Source organism: Heterocephalus glaber, unplaced genomic scaffold (assembly GCF_053883595.1).
Source record: "Heterocephalus glaber isolate CG9 unplaced genomic scaffold, H.glaber_assembly_v1.0 deba00001556, whole genome shotgun sequence".
Taxonomy (NCBI): domain Eukaryota; kingdom Metazoa; phylum Chordata; class Mammalia; order Rodentia; family Bathyergidae; genus Heterocephalus; species Heterocephalus glaber.
Genome location: NW_028258347.1, coordinates 2,585,511 through 2,602,673, shown reverse-complemented (window position 1 = coordinate 2,602,673; position 17,163 = coordinate 2,585,511). Strand labels below are relative to the sequence as shown.

The window sequence follows — 17,163 nt, the reverse complement described above, 5'->3', positions numbered from 1 at the left end:
TGATCAGCATAATTGTCCTAAACTCTGCTTAAACTTCCAGAATGCTGAGGAAGAAGACATTTTCAGGACTCTCTGGTGAGCTTTCTCTTGGAAGAAAGGAGTGGATGCCCAGAGCAAGCAGGATATGGAAGATGGAAGATGGAAGATGGAAGATTCTGGAAGATGCAGGTTAACAGCTGGAAGAAACATTTGGAAAAGAGTCTGCAATGGGAGAGCTGTATATTGTAGAAAACTTATCACTGTGCCATCAGATAAAGCAAATCTCTTTAAAAATCATTTTTACTATAGCTATTAAAATCTAACATCTATTACAATTTCTATCAGACAGGTATCTGCGGTTATCAGGATATTGTGTTCCTCTGAGGTGGAGTATGGCCATCGTCACATGGAAGTGGTCTTTATTTCAGAGTAAAAATAACTGGTTTTCAGTTCTCTGAGGTTCTCAATACGTAGAGGGCAGGGAAACCAAATTATTCTTCATTGATCCCATGTTAACTAGCACATAAGCCCAATAATGGGGAGAAATGTGGAAAATTTTCTTTTTATGAGAGACATGCCTATAGTGGAGATCCATTTTTAGAGTAAAAATTAAATTATTATATGCAAGGAAACAAAAAAAGAGTGAATGATGTATTATTTAGAATTTTAGCTTGAAGAGCAATTTGGATAAAAGGGACAACAGACACAATAGGGGAGGAAAGATAGTAGGGAACTGTTTCTTTAGGAAAAATAACAGAGAAGAAATTCAAAACAGGTCGTTTGGATTCATGCCCTTACGTTCAGTTCACAGGCACACTTAATAAATAAATGCAAACTGTTATAATTAACATGACAAAAGAAGATGTTTCTAATGATGCTATAATTATTAGAAGAAACTCCTTGTTTAACGATTCATTCCTCTCATAGGAGAGATCGGGTGTATGTAAATTTTCCAAAGTAAGCTATTCAGCCCTCTCATATCTGTGTCTCACCCGTATCTTACAATAATAAATATATAGTTCATATTTACTGGAGACATTAGGCCCATGAAGCAGAGAGGGACAAGTAGCCCTTGAAAGAAAACAAAAGGACAAAGAAGTTCATGCTAGTTATATGATCACTACTAAGCATATCATTGTCGCAGGTCATATGTTCTACAAGTTGCCACGGAAGTGTTCAGTCTTCTTTCTACTCTTTCAGAACCTTACCATCCTCTCACCAGAGAACTGGAGTTTATCTCCCTTCCCCTTGTAACTGAAGGCTGTGTGTAGGGTTGCAACGCATAGAATGCAGCAGAAGAGATTGAGTGACCTCGGAGACTCAGTTATAAAAGATCACATGGCTGTCACCCAGCTCTTTCTCCTGGATGGTCACCATTGCTCCCAGCCTCCATGTTGTGAGGAAGCCCAGCTCACAGTGAGGTTGCATGTCAACAGTCCCGGCTATGGTGTTACACAGAGATAAAGAACTAGAAAAGCTAATTTGGCCAAGCAGGAGAGAAATGACATCTCCCAATATGGACTACAACTGTAGAACAGTTGAGAATAGCAGTGTGTAGAGCACAAGGAGTTTATTTTAGGTAAGCTGTTGTTTCAGCACAATACTTACATCACAGTGGGGACATAGCACAACTTCATTTAATTACATGGAAACCACATACTGATGAAACCAGGTATCTCGACTTTCTGTGTTTCACTCCAACAAGAAGATTAAAGAGTCAGTACAAGTAAAGGGGACCTCTGTTACCTAATCTCTCACAAATTCTTTCTCCTGTGCTTTCGGTGATAGCACGCTATCATTATTTCTCTGCAGTTAACGAACTACTATATCATGTGCTTGATTGAGCTGCCGCTGAGGTTCTTTAGCTGCTTGTTGCATGGGAAAGGTAAGGATTGTGTCTGGCTGAGAACAGGATGCGTCTTCCCCAGAGTGGCAGAGTTAGCACAAGAATGGAGAAGTCAAGCAAGGGGAGCCAAGCAGCATCTTCCCAGAGATGGATAAAGAGGGGTGCACCTCTTGCTCTACTTATTCTTTAGCTGTAAGGACACCAGCAGCCAGTTCCTCCTGGAAAAAGTCTGGACTCATAGAGCCAGGCCATGGAATGAGAGGCTCCATCCAGAGCGATGGCCCACAAGACCCCATGGCCAGTCGTGCCCCATGCTACTTGTGTCCCCTGTTTTCTAGCTAGGGATCCAAAAACTGCCTTTTTTGGCTACTTGTCAGCAATAAGCCCTAAATGGTATTTATGGAAACCGTTCAGCCAATATGAATCATTTTGAGACATGCACATAACAGGAACACAAACGCATGGTTATCACAATGTTCTCTTGAGAGGCAAAACGCTCAGGAAAATACAGCGGGAAATTAGGCAACTCAGATCAAATCACAGCAACTGTTCCAGAACAGCACCTAAAAAGGGAGATAACTCAGAAACATTAGAAAATTCTAAATGAAAGGAATTCTAACATAAAATCACAAACACAAAGAACCTCAGTATTACACAAAAGACCTAAAAAGAAAAAAGACAGGAAGGAAGGAATGAAAGGAAGTGAAAGAAAAGAAAAGAAAGTCATTTCTATTCCTTGATAATAAACTTGTTGCCATCTGTTTCACAGTAACACGATGGTTTCATTTCCTCCAAATGAAGCAAATATTGGATATCAAAAATTGAGTTGCAAAAATAATTGTTTTAAAGGAAATAAAAGAGGTTAGGCCCTAAACAGTGATGGATGGCCCAAAGTAACATTTTTTTTCCTTGCAGATATTTTAATGATAAATGGATTCTCTAGTCAGAAGTACATTTTGTACTAAAAGAGGGAATAAGAGGAATTTACCCAGAAAGTTGTATGAACAGCCACGGGTTGTCTTGGGCTATTGTAATTCAAGAGTTTGTGAGAATTCAAAAGGTGCCAAGGCTGATGCAAATCATACCAAAGTTATAGGAATGGCCTTTTTATTTGCATCCCGAGCAAGGACAGTAAAAAAGGGACCAGTCCATTTCACGGATCAGAACGTAGAAAACTAAGTGGTGTGAAGTGGGTGCGGTTCTAGTTCGCTGGCATCTTCTATCAACGAGAATGACTTCCACCCTGGGAAAGGTGGAATAGATAGGGCTGTCGGAGTGGAAACCTGAGGTGGATTGGTAGGTAGTAGAGTGCCAAGGTGCTGAGGAGAGAAGCTCTTGCCTCTGAGTCCAGAGCCTGGTGCCCTGTGTCATCACCTCTGTGGTCCCCAGCTCAGGGGAAACCGGCAGCACTGGCCAAGGAGGGGCCGGGCAGCTCAGGGATGCAGTGGGTGCTGCATATGTGGAGGGCCTGGGTTTGAGTCTAAGCAACCCCTCCCCAAGAAAGGTCATTAAAAGTCACTCAAATTTGTTTTAAAGTAGTAAACTTAGATGCTAGGAAACTAGACTTTTATGTATTTAAAAATTGTAGGACTTAGTATTAAATTAGTTTAACAAACATTTAGTCAAAAGCCAAACCAAAAGTAAACAATGATTGCTAGACGCAGAAGTGCACACCTAAATTCCCATCACTTTAGAAGGCTGAGGCAGGAGGATTTTAAATTCAATTCCTACCTGGGCCACCTCCTGATACTACGTCTCAAAAAATAAAATAAAACACTAAAATGAAAGAAGGCTATGGATGTGAACGTCCTGCGTTCAATTCCCATTACAAGAAAACAAAAACAAAAACAACAAGAATAACAAAAGACAAAAATAGAAAACAAACCACCGATGATCCTGTAGAGATAGCAGAGGTTCATCAACAATACACTATGAACCCTAGAGCACTTTGTTTTCACAAAATATTGTAGCAAAGGAACAACAATATAGAGCCGTTCTTACGGGTTTCATTGTTACAGTGTACGCAAATACACCAGCCCGATTACCCTACAGGTGGCAACACACAAAGTCGTTCATGTAAACAGGCCTGAAACTACGAAAAGCCGTGCAGATGGATGAGGTAGTAGAATATAATGAAGACAAAATAGACTCTGGAGCTAAATGGCCTGGTTTTGCTAGCTCCCGTCTGACTTGGGGGCCAACCACCTAACTTCCCGCACCTTTAGATGGAGAGTAGTAGCGCTGTTGGTGACTAAATGTAAAGAACTTGGATCAGGTCTGGCACAAAGTCAGAACAGCTAGCACTAAAGGGATGCTAACTTTTTGTCACTGTCATTATTTCTCAAATTAGAACAAAGTGGGAAAACAAACTAGGGAACCATGAATATGCATATTTGTTCAGACCGACAAAACAGAAACAAGTAAGTATACCAATTATTAAGCTGATATCAGGATCATTTACTCTTTTTCTTCTTTTTCAATTGTTATTTTTATTAGCACATATTTGCAGTACACATTGATCAACGCCTTGCGGGGAGCTGGCCCAGGTACCTAACACATCCGCATTCATTTTTCATCCTCTTCTCTCCCCTTCCTCCATGTCTTGGTCTCCTTCCCATTTGCAAAAGATCTATCTCCCTATTTTCCATTATCTGTCTTTTATTTGCCTCTTTATTTATACCTAAGGCTTCTCATATAAGAGAAACCCTTAATATTTAAGCTTGTGTGTCTGATTTTACTTGACATGACGGTCCCCACGCGCATGCATTTTCTACAAGTGACTCATGTTTCTCAAATGAATGTTACCTGAAAACCTAATGTGTGCCATCCCCAGAGAAAGCATGAGAGACACAGGGATGGAGACAGCAAGTCTTTGAAGGCTCTAGCACTGGGACAAGCAGGAACTGCTCCTTTCCAGGTTTGGAGCACTGGCCTCTGCACTACATACAGCATGCTTTGAGAGGCTTGGATGGAACACAGGCTTTGATATAGCATGGTTTCTCTTATATGAGAAACTCAAAATATAAATATATGAAAGAGAAGAATAAAAGGTGGATGATAGAAACAGGGAGATAGATCTTTTGCAAATGGGAGGAAGACCAAGAGATGGTGCAGGGGGAGAAAGTGGAAGGGGAAGCAATGAAGATGTGTGTGTACATCACTGACTCCTCACAAGGGATGTAACCATTATGTACCGCAAACATGAGCAGTAAAGAGAATAAAAAACTCATTGCAAGAGTGGAATCGAAATGTGCATGGTAGTAAATCAGAAAAGAAAAATATTTGGACAAAAGGAGCCAAAGGTCTAACCAAAAGAAGATAAACTTTTAGTGAGGATAAAGCCAAATAGTGTTTTTATTTGCAAGTGTAATTTTATTTTAAAATAATGTATATTGATATAGATGGATTAGAAATTGAAAATTTCACCTTTAATCCTAACATATCTATAGTCTTTATACCATTTGTATAAATATGAATACCTTCATAATTATATGCGTATTTTATGTACAAAAGGATATGAAAAGTGAATCTATTTAACTTAACACTGAATTATGATGCTATTCTATTCTGTAGCACACTTAGTTCCTGTGAAAATGTGTATGTATCACATCATGAGATATCTCTGGATATGAAGTGCAGTGGTACGTAACACAAATTCTTTACAATCCCAGAGCAGCTTCTGATTGTTTGGGGCTGACTTCCTTTTCCCTTTCTTCCTGGGCACACAGCAAGACTACATTTTTTGCTTCCCTTGCAGCTAGGAACAATTTGGTGACTAAGTTACAGCCAAGAGGAAATGAACAAAAGAGATGGGAGAGTCCTGATGCGATTTTCCATGCTCTTTACTTTTCCACCAGGGAGTAACTTTGAAAGTTGCAAGTTAAAGATGATACAGCTATAATTAGGAAAGACCAGACTTGCACCATAGTTAGAGAAGAGGTGTCACAGGACTCAGAGATAAACAGTTTCCCTTTTCCACCCGTCATTTTTTGGTTTACTTGTTACTGCAACTAGCACTAGTTCAAAAAAACCCAGATACTGAAAACTTTAAATTGTGCCCACTTGATAGCTGCTGTCTAGTATCTCTTCAGTTGGAATGTCTTTGAGGGTCAGCTTTGACATGATAAAAGACAGAAGAGATTTGGCTGACTGATAGTGGGACATGAACCTATCGCTGGATTGACTTGGAGTGGGCTGGGAGATGATGCTCAGGACGGGGCAGCAAGTCATCCTGCAGTCAGACCAGCTGGGACTGCACATCCAGATCACAGGCCTCAGGAAGGACAGCTGGCCACTGCAGCTCAGTGGAGAGGACGGGACCTTGTCCTGGGCTACGGACACCATGGGGACTGAGGGCTGCACAGCAAGAACGGTACACGCCTCTCTTGAGAGGGTTACACTAGTCACGAACTCAACACGAAGCACAGCTAGGCTACCTTCATAGCAGGCAGTATAACTCCAAACTGAAGAGAAGAGAAACCACGCCTTATGGAACGGATTGTATCACCTTGTAAATATTTTCAGTTGGCGTCTTTCGCCACATGAAACAAACAGGAAGTTCCATGCAAACACTCATGAGCACACCCCGTCATACCTGCTATAGCGTCTATTGGAAGAAACTGACTTCTCAAGGATAAAGCTAATAATGAAAGGTAACATTCATGAAGTGCTTAGATTGTACTACATCCCATTCTAATTGCTTTTTTGTTTTAGAGTCAATATTTATTCTATTCTCTTTAAAACTTTTATTTCTTATCAGTATATGTTTGCAGCCCATAAAGATTACACTCATCATGGAGAGTTGGTGCGTGCATGTAACACATCTCAGTTCTTTTTCTGTTCTGTCTCACCCCCACCATCACTATTTACAAAAGACCTATCTCCTTGTTTCCTGTTTTTGGTCTTCTATTTTTCTCTTCAAATTATTTGTACTTTTGATTTCTAATAAAAGAGAAACCATCTGATATTTAAGCTGTATTTATTTCATCTAACATTATGGTCTCAAAGTGCATACATTTTCCTACAAATGACTCAAGTGTATTCTTCTTTATGATAGAGTAAAACTGCATTGTGTGTGAATACCACATTTTCTTTATCCATTCATCTGCTGATGGACATATGGGCTACTCCCAAGACTTACCTCTGATGAGCTGTACTGCTATAAACATGGTGGGCATGGCTCATGTAATATGATGTCTGTAACTCTTCGGGAAGATACCTAGAAGGGGAACAGCTGGGTCAAATGGAATTTCTAGTTTTAGATTTTTGAGTAATCTCCACATGGATTTCCACAGAGCTTGTACTATTCTCACCAAAGATGTAGAAGGGCTTCTTTCCCTGTGTAGCCTCACCAGCATTTGTTATTATTTGATTACTCGATGATGGTCATTCTTTGCAGGTAAGAAGTGATCTCAGGGTTCTTTTACTCTGCATTTCTCTAATGGCCAAAAGAGTTCACTGCTTTTTCATATGTTTATTGTATTTTTTCTAAGGAGTATCTAGTCATTTCACTTGCCCATGTTTTGACTAGATCTTCTCCTCTGGGGAGGTTCATGATATATTAGAGATAGAGTCCTCTGTCTATGGAATAGGTGCCAATTTTTTTTCCCATTCTGTAGGGTGTGTCCTCACTCTGTAGGTTTTTCCTCTGCTGTGGAGAAGCTTTTTAGCTTGGTGCGATCCATTTGTCGAATCCTGGTAGCTTCCTGTGCAGTGGGGCTCTGCTCAGGAAGTCTTGTGACCGTGAGTTCTTGGGGGAACACCGTGTTACCATGTCCATCGCACAGGGGCCCCGGACCGCAGCCGCACCGTGACTTCCCCACCTCGCTTGTGCGTGCTGCGGTGAGGACTGAACGGAAAGCCGCAGCTTTAGCTTGAGGCTCATCATGGAAAACAGAAGGAAACGAAGGGCACAAGTAACGCATTTTTAAAGAAAACGATTGTGGGATCCTGAAAGAGGTACCAAAACTGTGTGAATTTTCATAGAAAACGTTTCAGTAGGCGGATTATTTTTAGGTATGACCATTTAAAAACCATGCCTCTCTTTGAAAATATGCCTATTTATTTCTCTTAAGGAGACCAAAATGATGTAAGTCTACAACCTAGGAATATTTTCTTAAGACAGTGAATTTTTTTCTCAGCCTTGATATTAATAAATCAATATTAAATTGTAAAAACAAGGTTCCTTTTTCATCTGGAAAACTGTGTTATCTGTGTTTATTTTTATCAAGTATTAGAAAATTATATACTTAACATTATACTTTTAGCTGTCAGATTGCATTTATCAAATGAGCCTGTGATTCAGCAAATCGCGGGCCCAGGTCCACGCATTCCCGGTGCCGTGGGATCTTTCCTCAGCTGCCTTGTCGGGGCAACATCTCTGCCTCGTGGGAGCAGGGCAGTCACCCTGCACCCAGTGTTAGAGGGGGCCGGGATGGTCTCACAGCCCTGTCTCTCTTTGACCTCCACTCCAGTCTCCATTCCAGTGTGAAAACAATTTCTTCCAATCTCCCCCTCCTCTTATTTCCTTTTGTTCTAAAACATTGACTGATTGTAGCCTGTTTCTCCCTCTCCCAGGGCCTGCCACGGGCTTGAGGTCCGCTCTGGGAGCAGTGAAGGCTTGCACCCTGCAGTCCTAACTCCTCCACGCTCACCTACTTCTTGGGGACCCAGGATGGGGCTCTTTCTTCCTTATAAAATCAAAATAATCAACGTGTGCCTTTTAGGACAGTCTTACTTGCATGATTCCTGTTCACTATTACTTCACCTTTTCCTCATCTTCCCACAACACAGATTGGATATTTTTATTTGTCCAGGTTGATCTAGTTTTATGGTCGTCATGGTGATATGATGACGATGATCTCAAATGTCTCTAGACTTGCACATGGTGGTTCATGCTCCAAGTAAGATAGAGAAGGGCAGGAGCAAAATGCAAATTGTGCAACATTTAAGATCAACATTACTCAAGTGGGAAGTAATTTGCCTCCTCATGGGATTTGGAAATTGTTCATTCTCCCTTGTGTTGTAATTAGATTGCAAATAATACTTTATCTGTGCAAAGATTTAGACATCGTAGGTACTCATTAAATAACTTCATTAATATTGTAATTATTTTATTATCATAAACATTTAAAATTAGAAATCTGTCATGTTGTGCTTACAAATTTTTAAGATAATAGTATTTTTAAGATGTAGGCCATGATATGAGGAAGTTTCTACAAAAATAATCAATATTTATAATAAACAAGACCAAGGAGAGCATAGTAATAAAATGGGATAGAATCTATTATAAAAACAGTAACACAATCCTAGAACTGAGAGAAATCTCCAATGATTATTTCTTTAATATGCCCTGTGTTGTGTACGAATCAAGTATTTGGGAATAAAAATGTATCTTTGGAATGGATTGGGAAAATTTGGTGTACATATACAATGGGATTGTATTCAGCCTCAAAAAATGAGGAAACTGTCATGTATGATAAAAGTGGACAAACCTGGAGGAGCCATGTGAAGTAAAGTAAGCAAGGCGCACACGGACAAACGCTCCATCTTCTCAATTTTTGTGAAATCTAAAAAAGTTGAACTCCTAGAAGCTGAGAGAATGGGGGTTGCCTGGGGCTAGGGTGGGAGGCTTGGGGGAGGTTGGTAAGCACACCAGGCTTCAGTTGGACAGGAGGAGTGAGTGTCAGGGCTGTATTGAACCTCAGGGTGACTGCAGTTACTATCAGTGTACTCTGTGATTAAGAATTTCTAAGTAGACTTGAAGCATTCTCATCACAAAAAGATAAATACATAAGGCAGTGCATATTTTATTTAGCTTAAAAACTTTTTTGTGATAGGGTTGCTAAGTTGTCCGGGCTGGGTTTGAACTTGTGATCCCCTGCCTCAGCCTCTCAGAGTGCTGGGATTATAAGTACGTGCCATTTCACAAAATGTACTTAGGTTTAAATGTCATGTGTTATACCACAGGGATGTACAATTTTATTTTTCAATCAAAAATGTAACACAGAAAAGCTACGAACTGAATTATGCATTTGTTTCTGATTCACTGTGAAGGGCAGTTAAACATATACTTTTCTGAAATGAATAAAATCAATACTTTAGGAAATAAAATGATAAATTCATTTTTAATTTTCAATTAGTTTGAGACATCTTTTACATTCACTAAGTTAAAATATTTTTAAGCATTTTAATAATTCTTTTTCGAGATATCAAAAATACATTTATAAACTACATCTAGTTCAAATAAATGACTCACCTCTAGAGTCTTCCCCCAGGGCTCATGGTTTCTACATCTGAGAGTCAACAATTGCACATTGAAAATATGTGGAAAAGAACTGAGTCTGTACCAAATATGTACAAACTTTTCCTCTTGTCATTACTCCCTGAACAACACGATACAACAGCCTTCTACACAGCATTTACACCATATTAGAGGTTGTAGCGATCTGCAGGTGATTACAGGAGGACAGGATGGGTCATCTCCCCAAGTTTGGTAACCCTGGGGATCCTGGGCACAATCTCTGGCAGAAAACAAGGGACAACCCTACTCCAAAATCACAGTTTCCATTCCTGAAAACTAAACCAATCTGCTGTGTAGAGTTTAAAAACTGGAAAACAGAAAGCTCAGGATACTAAAGATTTTCTTATATGAGAGCAGCATCAACAAATGCTTACTTCTTCTCTAATCTGTCTTTTATAAGATTTACATCAAATATGGAGAGATTATTTTAGAAGATTACAATGGCTATTTTTTGAGGTAACAGAAAAAATAAAAGAAAATTTTTCATTGTTACCCAATATTTGAACAGAAATATCTGGTGCATGTGAGAAACAGGTCACACACACACACACACAAACCCTGTTCCTCTTCTAGTATTTGTCTCACACAGAATCATGACCACATGGCAGGCTCTCGGGGTGGTAAGGTGGTGCCACTGCCTATGCTGGAGGAAAGGCGCTCAGCGCTTCCATATGTTTACGATCCTAACAACTCTTTGATAAAGGTAGTATTGTTCTAATTATAACAAATGAATAAATTATGGTTCCATCATTAATGACATACAAAGGAGGAGTGATCAGTCAGAATTAGTAACAACAGCTGTCTTTCTTTAGTCTGTTTCCTTGACAGTTTTAAAGAAAACACCGGCATTGCCTTGGTTGTTAAAGACTATCTTTGATATCTAGAAGGCTGTGGAATATTTTCTCGGGAGATTTGAGGAAAGTTGATCTAAGTACTGTTCTCAGTGCGGTGCCCGGGAAGGGCCTTTCCTTCCTCTTCCTCCTAAAACACAGCACGGCTTTCCTGGAGGGACTGTAATCCATCCGCTTCAAGACACTGATGCCCAAACAGGACCTGCAAAGTCCCGACTGCCTGCTGTCAGTCAGAACCCGGCCTTAGACCGAGAGACCGACCTGGAGAACATCTTCATGTGAAAGAATGGTCGCTAGGAGGATGTGTTTTTCAGAATTAAACAATTGTGGAGGTGTGACACAAGATTGCTGTGGAAGGTCACCGCACAGGTTTGGGCAGGGCCAGAGCAGTGTGAAGATGCGGGAGGATGCTGTGTTCACCTTCCCGCTGCCCAGCGCATGTGCAGGCTGGCCCGAGGAGCGAGGATGCCCAAGGCCCTGAGCAGGGCACACGAGAGACTAGAGGCTCATCTAAGAGCCACCTGACCCGAGAGGGCTGAAAAGAGAGGGAAAGGGTTTGGTATGGTTAGTTTTCTCCGGGACTGAGTGAGTTTAAACCTCTTGGACCAGGACAGGGCAGAGGGAGGCAGAAGTGGGAGGCAGAGGGAGCTGGTAACGGGTGACTATTGGGACAGGCGGGCAGAGGCTTTGCGTCTAGGAGGAGGTGGATCCAAGGAGCAAAGGCCCAGCTTAGAGGTGGCAAATGGTTCAGCCCCAGCCAGTTACAAACAGAAGGGCAGAAGCAGGGAGTCGGGAGGAGCCCTTCATCATCACAGCCGAAGAAAGGGCTGTCACTCCCCTCCTAGTGTCACACAAGAGAACTGGCTAGTAATTTGTGACAGCAAGAAAATCATTTGTAATAGCGTTTTTCACTTTTCTATCCAGCCTTAAATTTTAAAAGAAAGGAAGAAAATTCCACCCATTGTTTCTAGTATAAGTCAGTTCATCATTTATGAAGCCATGTCAGTGTGTCGGTTTTCCAGCGCAGCAGCGCATTCATATCACATTTGCAGGCCGCACTCCCCAGATTTAGCCTGTCATCTGACACGGAGCATCGCCACACCGTGGGCATCACTCCCTCTCTGCCTCTGATCTGCAGCACGGTCATAATTAGGAACGTGATACCTTCAGTTCACGTGAAATCCCCAGCGACTTTAGAATAGGGAGGAAAGAGCAGCAAAATTCGTGTTTCATAGAAAAAAAATTGTGTCAGACTAAATGGACTAAGTTGCAACAATTAATTACAAACAAAATATTGCAATGATTTAAACACAGAAATATAAAATACAATTTTTATGAAAACATAAATTTCTAGTTGCTAGAACTATCTTTTTAGCATGTTTGAAATGAAAACTAAATGCATACCGTAGTCCTATTTGTGTTTTATATCACAATTTTTCTTTTCAAAACAGAATAGTCTGGAGAACTTTCCTCTCCCCAAATACATCTGCAGTTTTGAAATTCTTTTAATTCATGCCTTTAAATGAAAGGGTTGAGTATGCAAGGTCAGTGAAATTGTTATTTATGGTTGAAATGTTTTTGCTACATCTATTTTAAGAAGGGTCATTTTTCATTTCATTTTTAAAATGGCTTTAAAGTGTTTAGCTGACTACACAAAATTACTCAATGTGAAACTAGCAGTTTCCTCTATTTCCAAGCTGTAGGTAGCCTAAGAATTATAGAAAATTTTATAATGAAAGTGATTAAGCTAAAATTGTATCATTTAATTGTTCTTCTGTTTGTAATAATCATCACTCTCGATTATTTTCCTTGATTCTAACAACATTTTCATCTTAAATGTGCTTCTTACCTCTTTATTCATTTTGGTTTACTTCTGAGAAAGAGTAGCCTATTAATATTGGAATCACTCACGAACAGCACAGATGCTTGCTCTCCGGTGCCAGTGTGTTATGCTAGGGTGGGCTGTAATGAGGAGGACCCTCCTTTTGTGACTGAAACAAATCTCTCCAAAAAAAGCATTGCTGACTTGTATCTTATTTTTTCTAGGAAATGTACCTCCTGACAAAGTTGATATTTTAAAAATTATGACTGTTTTCTCCTTTGAAGTTCTACTGGATTCAAAGTGTACAGGAACGATTTAACAGTGAATGTTTTTAGACATCCGAATTCCCATCTCTTTCCTGGTGGATCTTCGCCCCTGTTCTCCCAGCTGGGAGCATGTCAGCCTCAGGCAGTCAGAAGCTGCAGACTCGGAGCATCTTACTGCCCGGAGCAAGGAGCAAGCTGAGCCCAGGCTCACCCCAGGGCGGGGAGGGGGGTTTAGGTAAGTCCTCATCCTGCTCAGGGCTCTGAGCCACAGGTCAGGAAACCAGCATGCATTCTATTTCAAGATCAAAACAAGGAAGCATTAGCAATTAATCAAGATTTATGAATTCTATTTGGAAATCGCAAGAATCCTGGAGCTGCAACTTTCAGTCTTTATGATTCTTGAACTGCATGGTTTATAGGAAGAGTCCAACTACGGGTCCTTTTCTAAGTCAGAGGACATTTCCACGTGTAACTGTTCACAAGTTAAAATGAGAAGGAATCAAGTCTCTCAAAAATCAGAATTTATACTAAGATAATAGCCAAAAGAGTGACCCCTGAGAAGGTATTATGATTATTGTAGTGTTATCATCATTGTCCACAGTCTCTGGGATTTGAAGGAGAAACATTAAACAGAAACAAACATTTCATTCATAGGTAAATTGGAAAAATAAACGACTAACCTTGACTCCCATCAGCACACAAAGTCCCACACAGCCAATGACAGACCTCATTGTTTAAAGACAACTTGGGAATGATTAAGAAAAAGATGATGTAATCTAATATGTGATAAACAGAGATATAATATCCTCTACTGGAAGGCATTCCTATCATGTCATATCGAAGTCCAGCAAAACGTTGAAAGTTAGAAATGTTATCAAGCATTAGCAGGCATTTAAAGAACGACTCTTGAATATTTCTGGCATAAAAAAGTATTTCATGTGATGTAAATGAATGGTAATTTTCTGACTTTAAAAGAGAGCCATGCCAGTGCATCTCAGCATCCTGGACCCAATTCTGCAAACATGGAGACGCTTTCAATTTGCTCTGCCTGCTTCCCCCTTAGATGGCTGCGATTGCAGCGAAATTAATCCATTTAAAAATCTGCGGCTTAAACTTAAGGATTTTCAGTTTTTTTCCCCTTCTCTTTTTTTTTTTTCTTAGAATATCAATAAGTTCCAATTGAAGAGCGGATTCTTTTGCAATTCAGGCATGTGCCGGCGATAACGGGCGAGTTGGCATGAAGAGAGGCAGAGATGGATTAATTATGCAGAGAACATGGAAATTCTGCTTATCATCGGCTACCAAAGGAGCCCGGCTCACATAATCAGCAAACGAAGGGAGAGGAAAAAATAACAATGCAATGGCACCTTCCAGCCCATCATCAGGATTTTTTCTGCCCCCCTTGTAATTAAAAAATAACACACACTTATAGCCCTATCTCCCGTGCAGGCAAGGAGTGGATGTCCACAAAATAATTGCGCCGGGATATTAGAGCTGGCACCCGCTGTCCACTCCCGCCCGTTCGCCCTCGCGCTCGCCCGCCTTCTGCTGCGGCCTCTCCAGGCGTCGGCTTCGGAACCGAGTCCGAGTCAGATGAGGCCTCAGGTGACGCGCTGGCTTGGTTTCCAGAAAGCCCAAGGGCACCTTATCACAACGCGAGCAAACACACGTACATGTCTGGTAACTATTTGAGGGCGAGCTCATGAGGAGGTTCTGGAACCGATCACCTGTGGGCTCTGCTCGATTTTGCCCGTGACGAACCCAGGCCAAGCCGCCTTCCTCCTGCACTGTGTCCGGATCGGAGTGGCGGCCCTGCCCCTCTGCACCGTCTTCTCAAATGATTTCCCTTCTTCACAACTTTGCTTTTATGTCCTTGGCCAACTCCTTTTATAAATTAAGCATCTGCAGTTAGGGGTTGCAACGTTTGTGCCTCCGAACCCTGATCCAGAATTCTGTCTTGCCACTGTACAGTAAGACAGCTCAATGCTTTGTGTTTTAGCCCAAAGACACTACAATAAACCTGGTTTACTGCTATAGAGAAAATCAAATTTAATCTTACAGTTGTATCCATGTGTTTCTCTGTTCTGAAAATTAGTATGCAACATAACGGTGCTGTCAACTGAATGCGGTAGAAGGAGGTTTGGCTGTTCTGTCTCCCACATAATTTGACCTAATTACAAATCTAAGCCCCCAGGAGCTGGGGCCTCAAGAGAGGCCATTTCTTCCTGCAAAGGTATTGGTGAGCCACAGAAACGGAAGCTAAAGATAACCCTGGAAAGACAAAAACTATGCAACACAGGAAGAAAAGATGTTGTTCCAAAGTGCAGTAAACTGGAATTAGAAAGCTGGCAGACCCGAGAAATGTAATTTATTCATAGAGTTCCGCCAAGACAGGGAGCCAGCATGGGGCGCCGTGTGCTCGCGCATGCGGAGGCTGTGCAGGACAGGGATGGCCACGGGCTGGCTTTTAAAAGCTAATTATTTACCTGCGCGTGCATGTGGACACACACATGCTTTAGCACATTTGAGGTCTATAGGAAACCATGACTGAGCAAAGGGATCGCGTCAATGCTCGGAGATATTTTTGATGAGAGACTTTATGATTAGTTCCTGAGCGTAGAAAAAATAAAATAAAATAAGGAAAATATACTCAAGTGGAGGTGGGGGTTAGGGGTGAAGAGAGGTAGCAATTGGAAAGAAAATCACAACAAGGAGAAACAATAATGAGTATAGAGAAAAGAAAATTGTAATTTTGACAGCAGAATTGTAATTTTTACATCTAGTTAGTTTGTAGATACATGCACAAAGATGTACTTTAGAGAAATTAAATGTATAAACAGGAAGAAACAGATAGAAATAGTTCAAGTATGTATCACCACACGAAGAAACAGGCAAATTGAGAAAGAAGCCTCAAGCTCCACATGAGACCACACAATTTACCAGCGTCCCTGGCACACAGCTGGGAGAATATGAGCGGTCCTAACCCAGATTCTACCCCTCAGGCACACCTAGTGTCTCATCCCGTCAGCTTCTTTTGTAAAAAGACACAGGTACAAGCTTATCTTTGATAGTTTTCTATTATGGAAAATTTCAAAGTATATACCAAAGTACACGGCACTGTATGATAAACTACTGTGTCCCATTTCTCAGCTTCACAATGGTCAGCTCATGGTGGATCATGCTGTAGCCGGGCCATCCTCACCTTCCCCCATCCTAGAATTTTTTAACAAATTATTTTTCATTGACAGGTAATATTTCTATATGTTTATGATTCTTTTGATTTATTAGTACAAGTTTACAGTGCATAATGTTATATTCATCCTAGGTGGAAACATGAATCTTCTAGAATGTAAAACAGATAAAACTCTTGAAGACATAGGCACAAGAAAATAATACTCTTGGGGCCGAGTATTTAGCTGAGTGGTTCTGCTGCCTGCATCACAGGCTCAAGTTCCCAAGTTTGATCCCCGATACCAAAAAAAGAGAAAAAAAAGGAAATACTTTTGAAATGGAACATCAATGGTACAAGAAATAGCATTAACAATCAACAAATGGAATTATACCAAACTAAAAACCTCTGCACAGCAAAGGAAACTGTCAATAGAGTTAAGAGACAACCTACAGAATGGGAAAACATTTTGCCAGCTACTCCTATGATAGAGGACAAATACCTGGCATTTACAAAGAATTCAAAAATACCATCCCCCAAACAAAAGACCCAATGTTTATGCTTCATAAATGCATTCCTGGCATAATTAGACCTATCAATTTGAAGTTCTGAGACACAAGTTATTGTATCCAGAAACAGTCTCTGAGCAGCAGCAAGGCAGTCCTGCTTGGTCAAATAAAGCACAAAAACTGGTGATTTCTGATGATGGAAAGAAAGATAAAGTCAAAGTTAGAAAAGGTGATCATAAAGTTTTATAGGAAGTTATATATTCATCACAAAAGAAATTGCTGGACATTTGGGCTCCTTAGAAACTTCTTCCATAGAAAACATAAGAAGCTAGTTCAGTCAGTCAAAAGCCACCTACTAGAAAATAACTTTCCAAAGGCTTACAGATAAAGAACTTAGTCCCAGAGTGCTGGCTCTGTAG

General features: G+C 40.7%; 1 long non-coding RNA gene across 3 annotated transcripts in view; it reads left to right on the top strand.

The window, feature by feature from the left end:
* The window catches only part of LOC101724319 (uncharacterized), a 96,321-nt gene extending 86,426 nt beyond the window's left edge, over positions 1 to 9,895 (top strand). For 2 of the 3 annotated variants that reach the window (XR_002396908.2, XR_015442995.1), the window contains exon 3: positions 41 to 8,926. This is a non-coding gene — a long non-coding RNA (uncharacterized LOC101724319). Of the gene's footprint in view, positions 1 to 40 lie in introns of all 3 variants that reach the window. The other variant, XR_015442996.1, reaches the window with a different exon arrangement.
* Positions 9,896 to 17,163: the final 7,268 nt, after the last annotated feature.